The sequence below is a fragment of the Pleurodeles waltl genome, chromosome 1_2, assembly GCF_031143425.1.
Source record: "Pleurodeles waltl isolate 20211129_DDA chromosome 1_2, aPleWal1.hap1.20221129, whole genome shotgun sequence".
NCBI lineage: Eukaryota > Metazoa > Chordata > Amphibia > Caudata > Salamandridae > Pleurodeles > Pleurodeles waltl.
The window spans coordinates 725,950,725-725,973,323 of NC_090437.1; positions in this window are offsets into that span (position 1 = coordinate 725,950,725).

Below are 22,599 nucleotides of genomic sequence, written 5' to 3' on the forward strand. Positions count from 1 at the left end.
ACGTGCACACAGCCAAATTGGTGAAGGAAAACAGAGGTGTTTTTTGCAAAGTGCCTACCTGTAGATTTTGGCCTGTAGCTCAGCCGCCACCTAGGGAAACCTACCAAACCTGTGCATTTCTGAAAACTAGAGACCTAGGGGAATCCAAGATGGGGTGACTTGTGTGGCTCGGACCAGGTTCTGTTACCCAGAATCCTTTGCAAACCTCAAAATGTGGCTAAAAAATCACATGTTCCTCATATTTCTGTTGCAGAAAGTTCTGGAATCTGAGAGGAGCCACGAATTTCCTTCCACCCAGCGTTCCCCCACGTCTCCCAATAAAAATGATACCTCACTTGTGTGGGTAGGCCTAGCGTCCGCGACAGGAAACGCCCCAAAGCGCAACGTGGACACAGCCAAATTGGTGAAGGAAAACAGAGGTGTTTTTTGCAAAGTGCCTACCTGTAGATTTTGGCCTGTAGCTCATCCGCCACCTAGGGAAACCTACCAAACCTGTGCATTTCTGAAAACTAGAGACCTAGGGGAATCCAAGATGGGGTGACTTGTGTGGCTCGGACCATGTTCTGTTACCCAGAATCCTTTGCAAACCTCAAAATTTGGCTAAAAAAACACATGTTCCTCACATTTCTGTGGCAGAAAGTTCTGGAATCTGAGAGGAGCCCCGAATTTCCTTCCACCCAGCGTTCCCCCACGTCTCCCGATAAAAATGATACCTCACTTGTGTGGGTAGGCCTAGCGCCCGCGACAGGAAACGCCCCAAAGCGCAACGTGGACACAGCCAAATTGGTGAAGGAAAACAGAGGTGTTTTTTGCAAAGTGCCTACCTGTAGATTTTGGCCTGTAGCTCAGCCGCCACCTAGGGAAAAACTACCAAACCTGTGCATTTCTGAAAACTAGAGACCTAGGGGAATCCAAGATGGGGTGACTTGTGTGGCTCGGACTAGGTTCTGTTACCCAGAATCCTTTGCAAACCTCAAAATTTGGCAAAAAAAACACATGTTCCTCACATTTCTGTGGCAGAAAGTTATGGAAACTGAGAGGAGCCACGAATTTCCTTCCCCCCAGCGTTCCCCTACGTCTCCCGATAAAAATGATACCTCACTTGTGTGGGTAGGCCTAGCGCCCGCGACAGGAACCGTCCCAAAGCGCAACGTGGAGACAGCCAAATTGGGGAAGGAAAACAGAGGTGTTTTTTGCAAAGTGCCTACCTGTAGATTTTGGCCTGTAGCTCAGCCGCCACCTAGGGAAACCTACCAAACCTGTGCATTTCTGAAAACTAGAGACCTAGGGGAATCCAAGATGGGGTGACTTGTGTGGCTCGGACCAGGTTCTGTTACCCAGAATCCTTTGCAAACCTCAAAATTTGGCTAAAAAAACACATGTTCCTCACATTTCTGTTGCAGAAAGTTCTGGAATCTGACAGGAGCCACGAATTTCCTTCCACCCAGCGTTCCCCCACGTCTCCCGATAAAAATGATACCTCACTTGTGTGGGTAGGCCTAGCGCCCGCGACAGGAAACGCCCCAAAGCGCAACGTGGACACAGCCAAATTGGTGAAGGAAAACAGAGGTGTTTTTTGCAAAGTGCCTACCTGTAGATTTTGGCCTGTAGCTCAGCCGCCACCTAGGGAAAACTACCAAACCTGTGCATTTCTGAAAACTAGAGACCTAGGGGAATCCAAGATGGGGTGACTTGTGTGGCTCGGACCAGGTTCTGTTACCCAGAATCCTTTGCAAACCTCAAAATGTGGCTAAAAAAACACAAGTTCCTCACATTTCTGTGGCAGAAAGTTCTGGAATCTGAGAGGAGCCACGAATTTCCTTCCACCCAGCGTTCCCCCACTTCTCCCGATAAAAATGATACCTCACTTGTGTGGGTAGGCCTAGCGCCCGCGACAGGAAATGCCCCAAAGCGCAACGTGGACACAGCCAAATTGGTGAAGGAAAACAGAGGTGTTTTTTGCAAAGTGCCTACCTGTAGATTTTGGCCTGTAGCTCAGCCGCCACCTAGGGAAACCTACCAAACCTGTGCATTTCTGAAAACTAGAGACCTAGGGGAATCCAAGATGGGGTGACTTGTGTGGCTCGGACCAGGTTCTGTTACCCAGAATCCTTTGCAAACCTCAAAATGTGGCTAAAAAAAACCATGTTCCTCACCTTTCTGTGGCAGAAAGTTCTGGAATCTGAGAGGAGCCCCGAATTTCCTTCCACCCAGCGTTCCCCCACGTCTCCCGATAAAAATGATACCTCACTTGTGTGTTTAGGCCTAGCGCCCGCGACAGGAAACGCCCCAAAGCGCAACGTGGACACAGCCAAATTGGTGAAGGAAAACAGAGGTGTTTTTTGCAAAGTGCCTACCTGTAGATTTTGGCCTGTAGCTCAGCCGCCACCTAGGGAAAACTACCAAACCTGTGCATTTCTGAAAACTAGAGACCTAGGGGAATCCAAGATGGGGTGACTTGTGTGGCTCGGACCAGGTTCTGTTACCCAGAATCCTTTGCAAACCTCAAAATTTGGGTAAAAAAACACATGTTCCTCACATTTCTGTTGCAGAAAGTTCTGGAATCTGAGAGGAGCCATACATTTCCTTCCACCCAGCGTTCCCCCACGTCTCCCGATAAAAATGATACCTCACTTGTGTGGGTAGGCCTAGCGCCCGCGACAGGAAACGCCCCAAAGCGCAACGTGGACACAGCCAAATTGGTGAAGGAAAACAAAGGTGTTTTTTGCAAAGTGCCTACCTGTAGATTTTGGCCTGTAGCTCAGCCGCCACCTAGGGAAACCTACCAAACCTGTGCATTTCTGAAAACTAGAGACCTAGGGGAATCCAAGATGGGGTGACTTGTGTGGCTCGGACCAGGTTCTGTTACCCAGAATCCTTTGCAAACCTCAAAATTTGGCTAAAAAAACACATGTTCCTCACATTTCTGTGGCAGAAAGTTCTGGAATCTGAGAGGAGCCACGAATTTCCTTCCACCCAGCGTTCCCCCACGTCTCCCGATAAAAATGATACCTCACTTGTGTGGGTAGGCCTAGCGCCCGCGACAGGAAACGCCCCAAAGCGCAACGTGCACACAGCCAAATTGGTGAAGGAAAACAGAGGTGTTTTTTGCAAAGTGCCTACCTGTAGATTTTGGCCTGTAGCTCAGCCGCCACCTAGGGAAACCTACCAAACCTGTGCATTTCTGAAAACTAGAGACCTAGGGGAATCCAAGATGGGGTGACTTGTGTGGCTCGGACCAGGTTCTGTTACCCAGAATCCTTTGCAATCCTCAAAATGTGGCTAAAAAAACACATGTTCCTCACATTTCTGTTGCAGAAAGTTCTGGAATCTGAGAGGAGCCACGAATTTCCTTCCACCCAGCGTTCCCCCACGTCTCCCAATAAAAATGATACCTCACTTGTGTGGGTAGGCCTAGCGTCCGTGACAGGAAACGCCCCAAAGCGCAACGTGGACACAGCCAAATTGGTGAAGGAAAACAGAGGTGTTTTTTGCAAAGTGCCTACCTGTAGATTTTGGCCTGTAGCTCATCCGCCACCTAGGGAAACCTACCAAACCTGTGCATTTCTGAAAACTAGAGACCTAGGGGAATCCAAGATGGGGTGACTTGTGTGGCTCGGACCAGGTTCTGTTACCCAGAATCCTTTGCAAACCTCAAAATTTGGCTAAAAAAACACATGTTCCTCACATTTCTGTGGCAGAAAGTTCTGGAATCTGAGAGGAGCCCCGAATTTCCTTCCACCCAGCGTTCCCCCATGTCTCCCGATAAAAATGATACCTCACTTGTGTGGGTAGGCCTAGCGCCCGCGACAGGAAACGCCCCAAAGCGCAACGTGGACACAGCCAAATTGGTGAAGGAAAACAGAGGTGTTTTTTGCAAAGTGCCTACCTGTAGATTTTGGCCTGTAGCTCAGGCGCCACCTAGGGAAAAACTACCAAACCTGTGCATTTCTGAAAACTAGAGACCTAGGGGAATCCAAGATGGGGTGACTTGTGTGGCTCGGACCAGGTTCTGTTACCCAGAATCCTTTGCAAACCTCAAAATTTGGCAAAAAAAACACATGTTCCTCACATTTCTGTGGCAGAAAGTTCTGGAAACTGAGAGGAGCCACGAATTTCCTTCCCCCCAGCGTTCCCCTACGTCTCCCGATAAAAATGATACCTCACTTGTGTGGGTAGGCCTAGCGCCCGCGACAGGAAACGCCCCAAAGCGCAACGTAGACACAGCCAAATTGGGGAAGGAAAACAGAGGTGTTTTTTGCAAAGTGCCTACCTGTAGATTTTGGCCTGTAGCTCAGCCGCCACCTAGGGAAACCTACCAAACCTGTGCATTTCTGAAAACTAGAGACCTAGGGGAATCCAAGATGGGGTGACTTGTGTGTCTCGGACCAGGTTCTGTTACCCAGAATCCTTTGCAAACCTCAAAATTTGGCTAAAAAAACACATGTTCCTCACATTTCTGTGGCAGAAAGTTCTGGAATCTGAGAGGAGCCACGAATTTCCTTCCACCCAGCGTTCCCCCACGTCTCCCGATAAAAATGATACCTCACTTGTGTGGGTAGGCCTAGCGCCCGCGACAGGAAACGCCCCAAAGCGCAACGTGGACACAGCCAAATTGGTGAAGGAAAACAGAGGTGTTTTTTGCAAAGTGCCTACCTGTAGATTTTGGCCTGTAGCTCAGCCGCCACCTAGGGAAAACTACCAAACCTGTGCATTTCTGAAAACTAGAGACCTAGGGGAATCCAAGATGGGGTGACTTGTGTGGCTCGGACCAGGTTCTGTTACCCAGAATCCTTTGCAAACCTCAAAATGTGGCTAAAAAAACACATGTTCCTCACATTTCTGTGGCAGAAAGTTCTGGAATCTGAGAGGAGCCATGAATTTCCTTCCACCCAGCGTTCCCCCACGTCTCCCGATATAAATGATACCTCACTTGTGTGGGTAGGCCTAGCGCCCGCGACAGGAAACGCCCCAAAGCGCAATGTGGACACAGCCAAATTGGTGAAGGAAAACAGAGGTGTTTTTTGCAAAGTGCCTACCTGTAGATTTTGGCCTGTAGCTCAGCCGCCACCTATGGAAAAACTACCAAACCTGTGCATTTCTGAAAACTAGAGACCTAGGGGAATCCAAGATGGGGTGACTTGTGTGGCTCAGACCAGGTTCTGTTACCCAGAATCCTTTGCAAACCTCAAAATTTGGCAAAAAAAACACATGTTCCTCACATTTCTGTGGCAGAAAGTTCTGGAATCTGAGAGGAGCCACGAATTTCCTTCCCCCCAGCGTTCCCCTACGTCTCCCGATAAAAATGATACCTCACTTGTGTGGGTAGGCCTAGAGCCCGCGACAGGAAACGCCCCAAAGCCCAACGTGGACACAGCCAAATTGGGGAAGGAAAACAGAGGTGTTTTTTGCAAAGTGCCTACCTGTAGATTTTGGCCTGTAGCTCAGCCGCCACCTATGGAAACCTACCAAACCTGTGCATTTCTGAAAACTAGAGACCTAGGGGAATCCAAGATGGGGTGACTTGTGTGGCTCGGACCAGGTTCTGTTACCCAGAATCCTTTGCAAACCTCAAAATTTGGCTAAAAAAACACATGTTCCTCACATTTCTGTGGCAGAAAGTTCTGGAATCTGAGAGGAGCCACGAATTTCCTTCCACCCAGCGTTCCCCCACGTCTCCCGATAAAAATGATACCTCACTTGTGTGGGTAGGCCTAGCGCCCGCGACAGGAAACGCCCCAAAGTGCAACGTGGACACAGCCAAATTGGTGAAGGAAAACAGAGGTGTTTTTTGCAAAGTGCCTACCTGTAGATTTTGGCCTGTAGCTCAGCCGCCACCTAGGGAAACCTACCAAACCTGTGCATTTCTGAAAACTAGAGACCTAGGGGAATCCAAGCTGGGGTGACTTGTGTTGCTCGGACCAGGTTCTGTTACCCAGAATCCTTTGCAAACCTCAAAATTTGGCTAAAAAAACACATGTTCCTCACATTTCTGTGGCAGAAAGTTCTGGAATCTGAGAGGAGCCACGAATTTCCTTCCACCCAGCGTTCCCCCACGTCTCACGATAAAAATGATACCTCACTTGTGTGGGTAGGCCTAGCGCCCGCGACAGGAAACGCCCCAAAGCGCAACGTGGACACAGCCAAATTGGTGAAGGAAAACAGAGGTGTTTTTTGCAAAGTGCCTACCTGTAGATTTTGGCCTGTAGCTCAGCCGCCACCTAGGGAAACCTACCAAGCCTGTGCATTTCTGAAAACTAGAGGCCTAGGGGAATCCAAGATGGGGTGACTTGTGTGGCTCGGACCAGGTTCTGTTACCCAGAATCCTTTGCAAACCTCAAAATGTGGCTAAAAAAAAAATGTTCCTCACATTTCTGTGGCAGAAAGTTCTGGAATCTGAGAGGAGCCACGAATTTCCTTCCACCCAGCGTTCCCCCACGTCTCCCGATAAAAATGATACCTCACTTGTGTGGGTAGGCCTAGCGCCCACAACAGGAAACGCCCCAAAGCGCAACGTGGACACAGCCAAATTGGTGAAGGAAAACAGAGGTGTTTTTTGCAAAGTGCCTACCTGTAGATTTTGGCCTGTAGCTCAGCCGCCACCTAGGGAAAACTACCAAACCTGTGCATTTCTGAAAACTAGAGACCTAGGGGAATCCAAGATGGGGTGACTTGTGTGGCTCGGACCAGGTTCTGTTACCCAGAATCCTTTGCAAACCTCAAAATGTGGCTAAAAAAACACATGTTCCTCACATTTCTGTGGCAGAAAGTTCTGGAATCTGAGAGGAGCCATGAATTTCCTTCCACCCAGCGTTCCCCCACGTCTCCCGATATAAATGATACCTCACTTGTGTGGGTAGGCCTAGCGCCCGCGACAGGAAACGCCCCAAAGCGCAATGTGGACACAGCCAAATTGGTGAAGGAAAACAGAGGTGTTTTTTGCAAAGTGCCTACCTGTAGATTTTGGCCTGTAGCTCAGCCGCCACCTATGGAAAAACTACCAAACCTGTGCATTTCTGAAAACTAGAGACCTAGGGGAATCCAAGATGGGGTGACTTGTGTGGCTCGGACCAGGTTCTGTTACCCAGAATCCTTTGCAAACCTCAAAATTTAGCAAAAGAAACTCATGTTCCTCACATTTCTGTGGCAGAAAGTTCTGGAATCTGAGAGGAGCCACGAATTTCCTTCCCCCCAGCGTTCCCCTACGTCTCCCGATAAAAATGATACCTCACTTGTGTGGGTAGGCCTAGAGCCCGCGACAGGAAACGCCCCAAAGCCCAACGTGGACACAGACAAATTGGGGAAGGAAAACAGAGGTGTTTTTTGCAAAGTGCCTACCTGTAGATTTTGGCCTGTAGCTCAGCCGCCACCTATGGAAACCTACCAAACCTGTGCATTTCTGAAAACTAGAGACCTAGGGGAATCCAAGATGGGGTGACTTGTGTGGCTCGGACCAGGTTCTGTTACCCAGAATCCTTTGCAAACCTCAAAATTTGGCTAAAAAAACACATGTTCCTCACATTTCTGTGGCAGAAAGTTCTGGAATCTGAGAGGAGCCACGAATTTCCTTCCACCCAGCGTTCCCCCACGTCTCCCGATAAAAATGATACCTCACTTGTGTGGGTAGGCCTAGCGCCCGCGACAGGAAACGCCCCAAAGCGCAACGTGGACACAGCCAAATTGGTGAAGGAAAACAGAGGTGTTTTTTGCAAAGTGCCTACCTGTAGATTTTGGCCTGTAGCTCAGCCGCCACCTAGGGAAACCTACCAAACCTGTGCATTTCTGAAAACTAGAGACCTAGGGGAATCCAAGATGGGGTGACTTGTGTGGCTCGGACCAGGTTCTGTTACCCAGAATCCTTTGCAAACCTCAAAATGTGGCTAAAAAAACACATGTTCCTCACATTTCTGTGGCAGAAAGTTCTGGAATCTGAGAGGAGCCACGAATTTCCTTCCACCCAGCGTTCCCCCACGTCTCCCGATAAAAATGATACCTCACTTGTGTGGGTAGGCCTAGCGCCCGCGACAGGAAACGCCCCAAAGCGCAAAGTGGACACAGCCAAATTGGTGAAGGAAAACAGAGGTGTTTTTTGCAAAGTGCCTACCTGTAGATTTTGGCCTGTAGCTCAGCCGCCACCTAGGGAAACCTACCAAACCTGTGCATTTCTGAAAACTAGAGACCTAGGGGAATCCAAGCTGGGGTGACTTGTGTGGCTCGGACCAGGTTCTGTTACCCAGAATCCTTTGCAAACCTCAAAATTTGGCTAAAAAAACACATGTTCCTCACATTTCTGTGGCAGAAAGTTCTGGAATCTGAGAGGAGCCACGAATTTCCTTCCACCCAGCGTTCCCCCACGTCTCACGATAAAAATGATACCTCACTTGTGTGGGTAGGCCTAGCGCCCGCGACAGGAAACGCCCCAAAGCGCAACGTGGACACAGCCAAATTGGTGAAGGAAAACAGAGGTGTTTTTTGCAAAGTGCCTACCTGTAGATTTTGGCCTGTAGCTCAGCCGCCACCTAGGGAAACCTACCAAGCCTGTGCATTTCTGAAAACTAGAGACCTAGGGGAATCCAAGATGGGGTGACTTGTGTGGCTCGGACCAGGTTCTGTTACCCAGAATCCTTTGCAAACCTCAAAATGTGGCTAAAAAAAAAATGTTCCTCACATTTCTGTGGCAGAAAGTTCTGGAATCTGAGAGGAGCCACGAATTTCCTTCCACCCAGCGTTCCCCCACGTCTCCCGATAAAAATGATACCTCACTTGTGTGGGTAGGCCTAGCGCCCGCGACAGGAAACGGCCTAAAGCGCAACGTGGACACAGCCAAATTGGTGAAGGAAAACAGAGGTGTTTTTTGCAAAGTGCCTACCTGTAGATTTTGGCCTGTAGCTCAGCTGCCACCTAGGGAAACCTACCAAACCTGTGCATTTCTGAAAACTAGAGACCTAGGGGAATCCAAGATGGGGTGACTTGTGTGGCTCGGACCAGGTTCTGTTACCCAGAATCCTTTGCAAACCTCAAAATTTGGCTAAAAAAACACATGTTCCTCACATTTCTGTGGCAGAAAGTTCTGGAATCTGAGAGGAGCCACGAATTTCCTTCCCCCCAGCGTTCCCCTACGTCTCCCGATAAAAATGATACCTCACTTGTGTGGGTAGGCCTAGCGCCCGCGACAGGAAACGGCCTAAAGCGCAACGTGGACACAGCCAAATTGGTGAAGGAAAACAGAGGTGTTTTTTGCAAAGTGCCTACCTGTAGATTTTGGCCTGTAGCTCAGCTGCCACCTAGGGAAACCTACCAAACCTGTGCATTTCTGAAAACTAGAGACCTAGGGGAATCCAAGATGGGGTGACTTGTGTGGCTCGGACCAGGTTCTGTTACCCAGAATCCTTTGCAAACCTCAAAATTTGGCCAAAAAAACACATGTTCCTCACATTTCTGTGGCAGAAAGTTCTGGAATCTGAGAGGAGCCACGAATTTCCTTCCCCCCACCGTTCCCCTACGTCTCCCGATAAAAATGATACCTCACTTGTGTGGGTAGGCCTAGCGCCCGTGACAGGAAACGCCCCAAAGCGCAACGTGGACACAGCCAAATTGGGGAAGGAAAACAGAGGTGTTTTTTGCAAAGTGCCTACCTGTAGATTTTGGCATGTAGCTCAGCCGCCACCTAGGGAAACCTACCAAACCTGTGCATTTCTGAAAACTAGAGACCTAGGGGAATCCAAGATGGGGTGACTTGTGTGGCTCGGACCAGGTTCTGTTACCCAGAATCCTTTGCAAACCTCAAAATTTGGCTAAAAAAACACATGTTCCTCACATTTCTGTGGCAGAAAGTTCTGGAATCTGAGAGGAGCCACGAATTTCCTTCCACCCAGCGTTCCCCCACGTCTCCCGATAAAAATGATATCTCACTTGTGTGGGTAGGCCTAGCGCCCGCGACAGGAAACGCCCCAAAGCGCAACGTGGACACAGCCAAATTGGTGAAGGAAAACAGAGGTGTTTTTTGCAAAGTGCCTACCTGTAGATTTTGGCCTGTAGCTCAGCCGCCACCTAGGGAAACCTACCAAACCTGTGCATTTCTGAAAACTAGAGACCTAGGGGAATCCAAGATGGGGTGACTTGTGTGTCTCGGACCAGGTTCTGTTACCCAGAATCCTTTGCAAACCTCAAAATTTGGCTAAAAAAACACATGTTCCTCACATTTCTGTGGCAGAAAGTTCTGGAATCTGAGAGGAGCCACGAATTTCCTTCCACCCAGCGTTCCCCCACGTCTCCCGATAAAAATGATACCTCACTTGTGTGGGTAGGCCTAGCGCCCGCGACAGGAAACGCCCCAAAGCGCAAAGTGGACACAGCCAAATTGGTGAAGGAAAACAGAGGTGTTTTTTGCAAAGTGCCTACCTGTAGATTTTGGCCTGTAGCTCAGCCGCCACCTAGGGAAACCTACCAAACCTGTGCATTTCTGAAAACTAGAGACCTAGGGGAATCCAAGCTGGGGTGACTTGTGTGGCTCGGACCAGGTTCTGTTACCCAGAATCCTTTGCAAACCTCAAAATTTGGCTAAAAAAACACATGTTCCTCACATTTCTGTGGCAGAAAGTTCTGGAATCTGAGAGGAGCCACGAATTTCCTTCCACCCAGCGTTCCCCCACGTCTCACGATAAAAATGATACCTCACTTGTGTGGGTAGGCCTAGCGCCCGCGACAGGAAACGCCCCAAAGCGCAACGTGGACACAGCCAAATTGGTGAAGGAAAACAGAGGTGTTTTTTGCAAAGTGCCTACCTGTAGATTTTGGCCTGTAGCTCAGCCGCCACCTAGGGAAACCTACCAAGCCTGTGCATTTCTGAAAACTAGAGGCCTAGGGGAATCCAAGATGGGGTGACTTGTGTGGCTCGGACCAGGTTCTGTTACCCAGAATCCTTTGCAAACCTCAAAATGTGGCTAAAAAAAAAATGTTCCTCACATTTCTGTGGCAGAAAGTTCTGGAATCTGAGAGGAGCCACGAATTTCCTTCCACCCAGCGTTCCCCCACGTCTCCCGATAAAAATGATACCTCACTTGTGTGGGTAGGCCTAGCGCCCACGACAGGAAACGCCCCAAAGCGCAACGTGGACACAGCCAAATTGGTGAAGGAAAACAGAGGTGTTTTTTGCAAAGTGCCTACCTGTAGATTTTGGCCAGTAGCTCAGCCGCCACCTAGGGAAAACTACCAAACCTGTGCATTTCTGAAAACTAGAGACCTAGGGGAATCCAAGATGGGGTGACTTGTGTGGCTCGGACCAGGTTCTGTTACCCAGAATCCTTTGCAAACCTCAAAATGTGGCTAAAAAAACACATGTTCCTCACATTTCTGTGGCAGAAAGTTCTGGAATCTGAGAGGAGCCATGAATTTCCTTCCACCCAGCGTTCCCCCACGTCTCCCGATATAAATGATACCTCACTTGTGTGGGTAGGCCTAGCGCCCGCGACAGGAAACGCCCCAAAGCGCAATGTGGACACAGCCAAATTGGTGAAGGAAAACAGAGGTGTTTTTTGCAAAGTGCCTACCTGTAGATTTTGGCCTGTAGCTCAGCCGTCACCTATGGAAAAACTACCAAACCTGTGCATTTCTGAAAACTAGAGACCTAGGGGAATCCAAGATGGGGTGACTTGTGTGGCTCGGACCAGGTTCTGTTACCCAGAATCCTTTGCAAACCTCAAAATTTGGCAAAAAAAACACATGTTCCTCACATTTCTGTGGCAGAAAGTTCTGGAATCTGAGAGGAGCCACGAATTTCCTTCCCCCCAGCGTTCCCCTACGTCTCCCGATAAAAATGATACCTCACTTGTGTGGGTAGGCCTAGAGCCCGCGACAGGAAACGCCCCAAAGCCCAACGTGGACACAGCCAAATTGGGGAAGGAAAACAGAGGTGTTTTTTGCAAAGTGCCTACCTGTAGATTTTGGCCTGTAGCTCAGCCGCCACCTATGGAAACCTACCAAACCTGTGCATTTCTGAAAACTAGAGACCTAGGGGAATCCAAGATGGGGTGACTTGTGTGGCTCGGACCAGGTTCTGTTACCCAGAATCCTTTGCAAACCTCAAAATTTGGCTAAAAAAACACATGTTCCTCACATTTCTGTGGCAGAAAGTTCTGGAATCTGAGAGGAGCCACGAATTTCCTTCCACCCAGCGTTCCCCCACGTCTCCCGATAAAAATGATACCTCACTTGTGTGGGTAGGCCTAGCGCCCGCGACAGGAAACGCCCCAAAGCGCAACGTGGACACAGCCAAATTGGTGAAGGAAAACAGAGGTGTTTTTTGCAAAGTGCCTACCTGTAGATTTTGGCCTGTAGCTCAGCCGCCACCTAGGGAAACCTACCAAACCTGTGCATTTCTGAAAACTAGAGACCTAGGGGAATCCAAGATGGGGTGACTTGTGTGGCTCGGACCAGGTTCTGTTACCCAGAATCCTTTGCAAACCTCAAAATGTGGCTAAAAAAACACATGTTCCTCACATTTCTGTGGCAGAAAGTTCTGGAATCTGAGAGGAGCCACGAATTTCCTTCCACCCAGCGTTCCCCCACGTCTCCCGATAAAAATGATACCTCACTTGTGTGGGTAGGCCTAGCGCCCGCGACAGGAAACGCCCCAAAGCGCAACGTGGACACAGCCAAATTGGTGAAGGAAAACAGAGGTGTTTTTTGCAAAGTGCCTACCTGTAGATTTTGGCCTGTAGCTCAGCCGCCACCTAGGGAAACCTACCAAGCCTGTGCATTTCTGAAAACTAGAGACCTAGGGGAATCCAAGATGGGGTGACTTGTGTGGCTCGGACCAGGTTCTGTTACCCAGAATCCTTTGCAAACCTCAAAATGTGGCTAAAAAAAAAATGTTCCTCACATTTCTGTGGCAGAAAGTTCTGGAATCTGAGAGGAGCCACGAATTTCCTTCCACCCAGCGTTCCCCCACGTCTCCCGATAAAAATGATACCTCACTTGTGTGGGTAGGCCTAGCGCCCGCGACAGGAAACGGCCTAAAGCGCAACGTGGACACTGCCAAATTGGTGAAGGAAAACAGAGGTGTTTTTTGCAAAGTGCCTACCTGTAGATTTTGGCCTGTAGCTCAGCTGCCACCTAGGGAAACCTACCAAACCTGTGCATTTCTGAAAACTAGAGACCTAGGGGAATCCAAGATGGGGTGACTTGTGTGGCTCGGACCAGGTTCTGTTACCCAGAATCCTTTGCAAACCTCAAAATTTGGCTAAAAAAACACATGTTCCTCACATTTCTGTGGCAGAAAGTTCTGGAATCTGAGAGGAGCCACGAATTTCCTTCCCCCCAGCGTTCCCCTACGTCTCCCGATAAAAATGATACCTCACTTGTGTGGGTAGGCCTAGCGCCCGCGACAGGAAACGGCCTAAAGCGCAATGTGGACACAGCCAAATTGGTGAAGGAAAACAGAGGTGTTTTTTGCAAAGTGCCTACCTGTAGATTTTGGCCTGTAGCTCAGCTGCCACCTAGGGAAACCTACCAAACCTGTGCATTTCTGAAAACTAGAGACCTAGGGGAATCCAAGATGGGGTGACTTGTGTGGCTCGGACCAGGTTCTGTTACCCAGAATCCTTTGCAAACCTCAAAATGTGGCCAAAAAAACACATGTTCCTCACATTTCTGTGGCAGAAAGTTCTGGAATCTGAGAGGAGCCACGAATTTCCTTCCCCCCAGCGTTCCCCTACGTCTCCCGATAAAAATGATACCTCACTTGTGTGGGTAGGCCTAGCGCCCGCGACAGGAAACGCCCCAAAGCGCAACGTGGACACAGCCAAATTGGGGAAGGAAAACAGAGGTGTTTTTTGCAAAGTGCCTACCTGTAGATTTTGGCCTGTAGCTCAGCCGCCACCTAGGGAAACCTACCAAGCCTGTGCATTTCTGAAAACTAGAGACCTAGGGGAATCCAAGATGGGGTGACTTGTGTGGCTCGGACCAGGTTCTGTTACCCAGAATCCTTTGCAAACCTCAAAATTTGGCAAAAAAAACACATGTTCCTCACATTTCTGTGGCAGAAAGTTCTGGAATCTGAGAGGAGCCACGAATTTCCTTCCCCCCAGCGTTCCCCTACGTCTCCCGATAAAAATGATACCTCACTTGTGTGGGTAGGCCTAGAGCCCGCGACAGGAAACGCCCCAATGCCCAACGTGGACACAGCCAAATTGGGGAAGGAAAACAGAGGTGTTTTTTGCAAAGTGCCTACCTGTAGATTTTGGCCTGTAGCTCAGCCGCCACCTAGGGAAACCTACCAAACCTGTGCATTTCTGAAAACTAGAGACCTAGGGGAATCCAAGATGGGGTGACTTGTGTGGCTCGGACCAGGTTCTGTTACCCAGAATCCTTTGCAAACATCAAAATTTGGCTAAAAAAACACATGTTCCTCACATTTCTGTGGCAGAAAGTTCTGGAATCTGAGAGGAGCCACGAATTTCCTTCCACCCAGCGTTCCCCCACGTCTCCCGATAAAAATGATACCTCACTTGTGTGGGTAGGCCTAGCGCCCGCGACAGGAAACGCCCCAAAGCGCAAAGTGGACACAGCCAAATTGGTGAAGGAAAACAGAGGTGTTTTTTGCAAAGTGCCTACCTGTAGATTTTGGCCTGTAGCTCAGCCGCCACCTAGGGAAACCTACCAAACCTGTGCATTTCTGAAAACTAGAGACCTAGGGGAATCCAAGCTGGGGTGACTTGTGTGGTTCGGACCAGGTTCTGTTACCCAGAATCCTTTGCAAACCTCAAAATTTGGCTAAAAAAACACATGTACCTAACATTTCTGTGGCAGAAAGTTCTGGAATCTGAGAGGAGCCACGAATTTCCTTCCACCCAGCGTTCCCCCACGTCTCACGATAAAAATGATACCTCACTTGTGTGGGTAGGCCTAGCGCCCGCGACAGGAAACGCCCCAAAGCGCAACGTGGACACAGCCAAATTGGTGAAGGAAAACAGAGGTGTTTTTTGCAAAGTGCCTACCTGTAGATTTTGGCCTGTAGCTCAGCCGCCACCTAGGGAAACCTACCAAGCCTGTGCATTTCTGAAAACTAGAGACCTAGGGGAATCCAAGATGGGGTGACTTGTGTGGCTCGGACAAGGTTCTGTTACCCAGAATCCTTTGCAAACCTCAAAATGTGGCTAAAAAAAAAATGTTCCTCACATTTCTGTGGCAGGAAGTTCTGGAATCTGAGAGGAGCCACGAATTTCCTTCCACCCAGCGTTCCCCCACGTCTCCCGATAAAAATGATACCTCACTTGTGTGGGTAGGCCTAGCGCCCGCGACAGGAAACGGCCTAAAGCGCAACGTGGACACAGCCAAATTGGTGAAGGAAAACAGAGGTGTTTTTTGCAAAGTGCCTACCTGTAGATTTTGGCCTGTAGCTCAGCTGCCACCTAGGGAAACCTACCAAACCTGTGCATTTCTGAAAACTAGAGACCTAGGGGAATCCAAGATGGGGTGACTTGTGTGGCTCGGACCAGGTTCTGTTACCCAGAATCCTTTGCAAACCTCAAAATTTGGCTAAAAAAACACATGTTCCTCACATTTCTGTGGCAGAAAGTTCTGGAATCTGAGAGGAGCCACGAATTTCCTTCCCCCCAGCGTTCCCCTACGTCTCCCGATAAAAATGATACCTCACTTGTGTGGGTAGGCCTAGCGCCCGCGACAGGAAACGGCCTAAAGCGCAACGTGGACACAGCCAAATTGGTGAAGGAAAACAGAGGTGTTTTTTGCAAAGTGCCTACCTGTAGATTTTGGCCTGTAGCTCAGCTGCCACCTAGGGAAACCTACCAAACCTGTGCATTTCTGAAAACTAGAGACCTAGGGGAATCCAAGATGGGGTGACTTGTGTGGCTCGGACCAGGTTCTGTTACCCAGAATCCTTTGCAAACCTCAAAATTTGGCCAAAAAAACACATGTTCCTCACATTTCTGTGGCAGAAAGTTCTGGAATCTGAGAGGAGCCACGAATTTCCTTCCCCCCAGCGTTCCCCTACGTCTCCCGATAAAAATGATACCTCACTTGTGTGGGTAGGCCTAGCGCCCGCGACAGGAAACGCCCCAAAGCGCAACGTGGACACAGCCAAATTGGGGAAGGAAAACAGAGGTGTTTTTTGCAAAGTGCCTACCTGTAGATTTTGGCATGTAGCTCAGCCGCCACCTAGGGAAACCTACCAAACCTGTGCATTTCTGAAAACTAGAGACCTAGGGGAATCCAAGATGGGGTGACTTGTGTGGCTCGGACCAGGTTCTGTTTCCCAGAATCCTTTGCAAACCTCAAAATTTGGCTAAAAAAACACATGTTCCTCACATTTCTGTGGCAGAAAGTTCTGGAATCTGAGAGGAGCCACGAATTTCCTTCCACCCAGCGTTCCCCCACGTCTCTGATAAAAATGATACCTCACTTGTGTGGGTAGGCCTAGCGCCCGCGACAGGAAACGCCCCAAAGCGCAACGTGGACACAGCCAAATTGGTGAAGGAAAACAGAGGTGTTTTTTGCAAAGTGCCTACCTGTAGATTTTGGCCTGTAGCTCAGCCGCCACCTAGGGAAAACTACCAAACCTGTGCATTTCTGAAAACTAGAGACCTAGGGGAATCCAAGATGGGGTGACTTGTGTGGCTCGGACCAGGTTCTGTTACCCAGAATCCTTTGCAAACCTCAAAATGTGGCTAAAAAAACACATGTTCCTCACATTTCTGTGGCAGAAAGTTCTGGAATCTGAGAGGAGCCACGAATTTCCTTCCACCCAGCGTTCCCCCACGTCTCCCGATAAAAATGATACCTCACTTGTGTGGGTAGGCCTAGCGCCCGCGACAGGAAACGCCCCAAAGCGCAACGTGGACACAGCCAAATTGGTGAAGGAAAACAGAGGTGTTTTTTGCAAAGTGCCTACCTGTAGATTTTGGCCTGTAGCTCAGCCGCCACCTAGGGAAACCTACCAAACCTGTGCATTTCTGAAAACTAGAGACCTAGGGGAATCCAAGATGGGGTGACTTGTGTGGCTCGGACCAGGTTCTGTTACCCAGAATCCTTTGCAAACCTCAAAATGTGGCTAAAAAAAACCATGTTCCTCACCTTTCTGTGGCAGAAAGTTCTGGAATCTGAGAGGAGCCCCGAATTTCCTTCCACCCAGCGTTCCCCCACGTCTCCCGATAAAAATGATACCTCACTTGTGTGGGTAGGCCTAGCGCCCGCGACAGGAAACGCCCCAAAGCGCAACGTGGACACAGCCAAATTGGTGAAGGAAAACAGAGGTGTTTTTTGCAAAGTGCCTACCTGTAGATTTTGGCCTGTAGCTCAGCCGCCACCTAGGGAAACCTACCAAACCTGTGCATTTCTGAAAACTAGAGACCTAGGGGAATCCAAGATGGGGTGACTTGTGTGGCTCGGACCAGGTTCTGTTACCGAGAATCCTTTGCAAACCTCAAAATTTGGCTAAAAAAACACATGTTCCTCACATTTCTGTTGCAGAAAGTTCTGGAATCTGAGAGGAGCCATACATTTCCTTCCACCCAGCGTTCCCCCACGTCTCCCGATAAAAATTATACCTCACTTGTGTGGGTAGGCCTAGCGCCCGCGACAGGAAACGCCCCAAAGCGCAACGTGGACACAGCCAAATTGGTGAAGGAAAACAGAGGTGTTTTTTGCAAAGTGCCTACCTGTAGATTTTGGCCTGTAGCTCAGCCGCCACCTAGGGAAACCTACCAAACCTGTGCATTTCTGAAAACTAGAGACCTAGGGGAATCCAAGATGGGGTGACTTGTGTGGCTCGGACCAGGTTCTGTTACCCAGAATCCTTTGCAAACCTCAAAATGTGGCTAAAAAAAACCATGTTCCTCACCTTTCTGTGGCAGAAAGTTCTGGAATCTGAGAGGAGCCCCGAATTTCCTTCCACCCAGCGTTCCCCCACGTCTCCCGATAAAAATGATACCTCACTTGTGTGTTTAGGCCTAGCGCCCGCGACAGGAAACGCCCCAAAGCGCAACGTGGACACAGCCAAATTGGTGAAGGAAAACAGAGGTGTTTTTTGCAAAGTGCCTACCTGTAGATTTTGGCCTGTAGCTCAGCCGCCACCTAGGGAAACCTACCAAACCTGTGCATTTCTGAAAACTAGAGACCTAGGGGAATCCAAGATGGGGTGACTTGTGTGGCTCGGACCAGGTTCTGTTACCCAGAATCCTTTGCAAACCTCAAAATTTGGGTAAAAAAACACATGTTCCTCACATTTCTGTTGCAGAAAGTTCTGGAATCTGAGAGGAGCCATACATTTCCTTCCACCCAGCGTTCCCCCACGTCTCCCGATAAAAATGATACCTCACTTGTGTGGGTAGGCCTAGCGCCCGCGACAGGAAACGCCCCAAAGCGCAACGTGGACACAGCCAAATTGGTGAAGGAAAACAAAGGTGTTTTTTGCAAAGTGCCTACCTGTAGATTTTGGCCTGTAGCTCAGCCGCCACCTAGGGAAACCTACCAAACCTGTGCATTTCTGAAAACTAGAGACCTAGGGGAATCCAAGATGGGGTGACTTGTGTGGCTCGGACCAGGTTCTGTTACCCAGAATCCTTTGCAAACCTCAAAATTTGGCTAAAAAAACACATGTTCCTCACATTTCTGTGGCAGAAAGTTCTGGAATCTGAGAGGAGCCACGAATTTCCTTCCACCCAGCGTTCCCCCACGTCTCCCGATAAAAATGATACCTCACTTGTGTGGGTAGGCCTAGCGCCCGCGACAGGAAACGCCCCAAAGCGCAACGTGCACACAGCCAAATTGGTGAAGGAAAACAGAGGTGTTTTTTGCAAAGTGCCTACCTGTAGATTTTGGCCTGTAGCTCAGCCGCCACCTAGGGAAACCTACCAAACCTGTGCATTTCTGAAAACTAGAGACCTAGGGGAATCCAAGATGGGGTGACTTGTGTGGCTCGGACCAGGTTCTGTTACCCAGAATCCTTTGCAATCCTCAAAATGTGGCTAAAAAAACACATGTTCCTCACATTTCTGTTGCAGAAAGTTCTGGAATCTGAGAGGAGCCACGAATTTCCTTCCACCCAGCGTTCCCCCACGTCTCCCAATAAAAATGATACCTCACTTGTGTGGGTAGGCCTAGCGTCCGTGACAGGAAACGCCCCAAAGCGCAACGTGGACACAGCCAAATTGGTGAAGGAAAACAGAGGTGTTTTTTGCAAAGTGCCTACCTGTAGATTTTGGCCTGTAGCTCATCCGCCACCTAGGGAAACCTACCAAACCTGTGCATTTCTGAAAACTAGAGACCTAGGGGAATCCAAGATGGGGTGACTTGTGTGGCTCGGACCAGGTTCTGTTACCCAGAATCCTTTGCAAACCTCAAAATTTGGCTAAAAAAACACATGTTCCTCACATTTCTGTGGCAGAAAGTTCTGGAATCTGAGAGGAGCCCCGAATTTCCTTCCACCCAGCGTTCCCCCATGTCTCCCGATAAAAATGATACCTCACTTGTGTGGGTAGGCCTAGCGCCCGCGACAGGAAACGCCCCAAAGCGCAACGTGGACACAGCCAAATTGGTGAAGGAAAACAGAGGTGTTTTTTGCAAAGTGCCTACCTGTAGATTTTGGCCTGTAGCTCAGGCGCCACCTAGGGAAAAACTACCAAACCTGTGCATTTCTGAAAACTAGAGACCTAGGGGAATCCAAGATGGGGTGACTTGTGTGGCTCGGACCAGGTTCTGTTACCCAGAATCCTTTGCAAACCTCAAAATTTGGCAAAAAAAACACATGTTCCTCACATTTCTGTGGCAGAAAGTTCTGGAAACTGAGAGGAGCCACGAATTTCCTTCCCCCCAGCGTTCCCCTACGTCTCCCGATAAAAATGATACCTCACTTGTGTGGGTAGGCCTAGCGCCCGCGACAGGAAACGCCCCAAAGCGCAACGTAGACACAGCCAAATTGGGGAAGGAAAACAGAGGTGTTTTTTGCAAAGTGCCTACCTGTAGATTTTGGCCTGTAGCTCAGCCGCCACCTAGGGAAACCTACCAAACCTGTGCATTTCTGAAAACTAGAGACCTAGGGGAATCCAAGATGGGGTGACTTGTGTGTCTCGGACCAGGTTCTGTTACCCAGAATCCTTTGCAAACCTCAAAATTTGGCTAAAAAAACACATGTTCCTCACATTTCTGTGGCAGAAAGTTCTGGAATCTGAGAGGAGCCACGAATTTCCTTCCACCCAGCGTTCCCCCACGTCTCCCGATAAAAATGATACCTCACTTGTGTGGGTAGGCCTAGCGCCCGCGACAGGAAACGCCCCAAAGCGCAACGTGGACACAGCCAAATTGGTGAAGGAAAACAGAGGTGTTTTTTGCAAAGTGCCTACCTGTAGATTTTGGCCTGTAGCTCAGCCGCCACCTAGGGAAAACTACCAAACCTGTGCATTTCTGAAAACTAGAGACCTAGGGGAATCCAAGATGGGGTGACTTGTGTGGCTCGGACCAGGTTCTGTTACCCAGAATCCTTTGCAAACCTCAAAATGTGGCTAAAAAAACACATGTTCCTCACATTTCTGTGGCAGAAAGTTCTGGAATCTGAGAGGAGCCATGAATTTCCTTCCACCCAGCGTTCCCCCACGTCTCCCGATATAAATGATACCTCACTTGTGTGGGTAGGCCTAGCGCCCGCGACAGGAAACGCCCCAAAGCGCAATGTGGACACAGCCAAATTGGTGAAGGAAAACAGAGGTGTTTTTTGCAAAGTGCCTACCTGTAGATTTTGGCCTGTAGCTCAGCCGCCACCTATGGAAAAACTACCAAACCTGTGCATTTCTGAAAACTAGAGACCTAGGGGAATCCAAGATGGGGTGACTTGTGTGGCTCGGACCAGGTTCTGTTACCCAGAATCCTTTGCAAACCTCAAAATTTGGCAAAAAAAAACACATGTTCCTCACATTTCTGTGGCAGAAAGTTCTGGAATCTGAGAGGAGCCACGAATTTCCTTCCCCCCAGCGTTCCCCTACGTCTCCCGATAAAAATGATACCTCACTTGTGTGGGTAGGCCTAGAGCCCGCGACAGGAAACGCCCCAAAGCCCAACGTGGACACAGCCAAATTGGGGAAGGAAAACAGAGGTGTTTTTTGCAAAGTGCCTACCTGTAGATTTTGGCCTGTAGCTCAGCCGCCACCTATGGAAACCTACCAAACCTGTGCATTTCTGAAAACTAGAGACCTAGGGGAATCCAAGATGGGGTGACTTGTGTGGCTCGGACCAGGTTCTGTTACCCAGAATCCTTTGCAAACCTCAAAATTTGGCTAAAAAAACACATGTTCCTCACATTTCTGTGGCAGAAAGTTCTGGAATCTGAGAGGAGCCACGAATTTCCTTCCACCCAGCGTTCCCCCACGTCTCCCGATAAAAATGATACCTCACTTGTGTGGGTAGGCCTAGCGCCCGCGACAGGAAACGCCCCAAAGCGCAACGTGGACACAGCCAAATTGGTGAAGGAAAACAGAGGTGTTTTTTGCAAAGTGCCTACCTGTAGATTTTGGCCTGTAGCTCAGCCGCCACCTAGGGAAACCTACCAAGCCTGTGCATTTCTGAAAACTAGAGGCCTAGGGGAATCCAAGATGGGGTGACTTGTGTGGCTCGGACCAGGTTCTGTTACCCAGAATCCTTTGCAAACCTCAAAATGTGGCTAAAAAAAAAATGTTCCTCACATTTCTGTGGCAGAAAGTTCTGGAATCTGAGAGGAGCCACGAATTTCCTTCCACCCAGCGTTCCCCCACGTCTCCCGATAAAAATGATACCTCACTTGTGTGGGTAGGCCTAGCGCCCACGACAGGAAACGCCCCAAAGCGCAACGTGGACACAGCCAAATTGGTGAAGGAAAACAGAGGTGTTTTTTGCAAAGTGCCTACCTGTAGATTTTGGCCTGTAGCTCAGCCGCCACCTAGGGAAAACTACCAAACCTGTGCATTTCTGAAAACTAGAGACCTAGGGGAATCCAAGATGGGGTGACTTGTGTGGCTCGGACCAGGTTCTGTTACCCAGAATCCTTTGCAAACCTCAAAATGTGGCTAAAAAAACACATGTTCCTCACATTTCTGTGGCAGAAAGTTCTGGAATCTGAGAGGAGCCATGAATTTCCTTCCACCCAGCGTTCCCCCACGTCTCCCGATATAAATGATACCTCACTTGTGTGGGTAGGCCTAGCGCCCGCGACAGGAAACGCCCCAAAGCGCAATGTGGACACAGCCAAATTGGTGAAGGAAAACAGAGGTGTTTTTTGCAAAGTGCCTACCTGTAGATTTTGGCCTGTAGCTCAGCCGCCACCTATGGAAAAACTACCAAACCTGTGCATTTCTGAAAACTAGAGACCTAGGGGAATCCAAGATGGGGTGACTTGTGTGGCTCGGACCAGGTTCTGTTACCCAGAATCCTTTGCAAACCTCAAAATTTAGCAAAAGAAACTCATGTTCCTCACATTTCTGTGGCAGAAAGTTCTGGAATCTGAGAGGAGCCACGAATTTCCTTCCCCCCAGCGTTCCCCTACGTCTCCCGATAAAAATGATACCTCACTTGTGTGGGTAGGCCTAGAGCCCGCGACAGGAAATGCCCCAAAGCCCA